The sequence below is a fragment of the Sceloporus undulatus genome, chromosome 1 (assembly GCF_019175285.1).
Source record: "Sceloporus undulatus isolate JIND9_A2432 ecotype Alabama chromosome 1, SceUnd_v1.1, whole genome shotgun sequence".
NCBI classification, from domain to species: domain Eukaryota; kingdom Metazoa; phylum Chordata; class Lepidosauria; order Squamata; family Phrynosomatidae; genus Sceloporus; species Sceloporus undulatus.
Genome location: NC_056522.1, coordinates 337,438,143 through 337,440,401, shown reverse-complemented (window position 1 = coordinate 337,440,401; position 2,259 = coordinate 337,438,143). Strand labels below are relative to the sequence as shown.

The 2,259-nt window shown below is 36.5% G+C and overlaps 1 long non-coding RNA gene across 1 annotated transcript; it reads left to right on the top strand.

Annotated features, from left to right (window-relative positions):
- Window positions 1-658: 658 nt before the first annotated feature.
- Window positions 659-1,807, top strand: LOC121919349. Its single transcript, XR_006101453.1, has 3 exons — window positions 659-760; window positions 1,580-1,652; window positions 1,742-1,807. It is a non-coding gene; the product is annotated as an uncharacterized LOC121919349 (long non-coding RNA).
- The last annotated feature ends 452 nt before the right edge of the window (window positions 1,808-2,259 follow it).

Here is a 2,259-nt window from a genome sequence, read left to right as displayed (position 1 = left end):
TGATCTATGGGCAAATACCCTAGTGTTAGCATTAGGAAGTAGTGACTGTTGGTGGTATGATTGAGACCTAACGAAACTCAAAGTTTGTTTTTGTTGCTGTTGTTGTATAATGTTTGTTGTATGTCATATATTGTAGATCTGTTGTTTTTTATTACATGTTGTGCTGATTTTGTTATTTTATAGTATGTAATAAACGCTTATAAAAAAAGAAAAGAACTAGGTATTGTAACTTGTTGAGCCAATAAAGCAACTTCCTTTTTTTTATTACATTGCTTCTAAATGTAACTTTGCTTATCATTCCTAAAAGTAATTAATTATAGGTTATGGTATACTCTCAGTCTCATGGGAAGGCAATGGCAAACCTCTGAACAAATCTTGCCAAGAAAACTCCATAACAGATTTGCCTTAAGGTCGCCATAAGTTGGAAATGATTTGGAGGCACAGAACAACAAACAACGATTGCTTGTCACTGTTTACTTCCAAGTTTAGCTACAACAAATTCAGTTCTACCCTTTTTATTTAGGGAAATGTGATTTTTTTTTTCAATGGTTGCATCAAGAGAGCAATTTTATCCAAGGGAATAAGAAATTTCCTGACTGTTATAAAGCTTGTTACATGCAACCCAAACAGTTTATCATTGCTTTAACTTTCAGATTTGCTTGGTGTACTGATACAAGTTGTTTTGTTTCAGGCGTGGATTCTCGGATAGTGGAGGAGGACCCCCAGCGAAACAGAGGGATCTAGAAGGGGCGACCAATAGGTGGGTTGAGAGTGAAATGGAGTTAGTTTTAAGAACCTGAGAGCTGTTTGTTTGTTTTTTACCTGACTCATTGACTTAAATCCAATTGCTAGTACCTAACACAATTGATCTGTTAAATCAGGGGTAGACAACCTTTTTGAGCCAGGGGCCGGGTTGCTGTCTCTCAGATAACTGGGGGGCCAAATGTAGGACAAGATTTTCAAATAGAAGACACTTTTTTTTAAAAAAAATGGAGGACACGCCAAAAAAATTGCTGATTTTTTAAATATAAATGCATGTTTCTGAGGCTTCTATAGACAATTGCCCCCCAAAGGCCCTGGCGGCATTCGGCGGCAGGACCAGGCTGGGGCCTGTCCCAAGGCCTTGCCGGGCCGCGGGCCGCAGGTTGCCTACCCCTGTGTTAAATCAATGGGATCTTCACAAGTGTTGACTAAGCATTCAGCAGTTAATTAAGTGTATCTAATCAGGTATTTATTTACTGTATTTTATATCTTGCTTTTATGCTGATTCACTCTAAGTGTTGCATTGTTTAAAATAATGACTAATCATCAGAGATACCATATACTTAAAAAAAGGACAAAGTATGAATTATTCCATAGAACAGGAAAGCAATTATAAAACAGGTATCAACTCTTCCAAAAAGTTACATGATTTTTACATGATTCTGATTTTTACAGATTGCAGTAGACAAACACACTTTTCTTCTATGTGAAGTTTCCCTTAACAGAATTCCTTAATTTTGTTAGCATTATTTTGAAGCCTATTAAAACCTTCTCTGTAACTCTTGTTACATAATGTTTGCTTTTATCTTGAATATAGATTAGCTGGGGAACGTCGGACAAGGAGAGAATCACGCCATGAAAGCGACGCAGAGGATGATGATGTTAAAAAAGTAAAATATATCTGGAAGTTTGTTGGTGGGAGGAGGGAGAAATATGAAAACATTTCCATTAACTTCTTAATGGTAACCTATCATTTCAGCCAGCGTTGCAGTCTTCTGTTGTTGCTACCTCCAAAGAGCGAACACGTCGAGACCTTATTCAAGATCAAAACATGGATGAAAAGGGGAAACAAAGGTATCTTATACTGTTATTTAGTATGACATTAAGATTTTCAAACTTCAGTGATATTTTGTTTCTTATGTTTCTTGTACAGCTCATCTGCCTGTTCATTCAGAAGTCAAAATAAGACTTTGGCAAACTCACTCACTGTCTGGTTTCAGACATTTGTTTATAATTTTGTAAAAACACAGGGCAGAGGTTCGTGTGTGTGTGTGTATGGAAAGCTGGATATCACAAATATTGAAGAACTTTAAGAGTTCCTTTCTTGTTTCAATCTGATCCAAACCAGACTAACGTGGAAAAAGCTCTATTGATGTATGTGAAATTTCCTGATGTTTGTGTAGGATTGCAGTCTTGGTCTTGGGAAAACAACTGCAAATTAACAGCAATCATACGTTCATGCATTTTTTGTGAACATACAGCAGAAAAATGAAATTT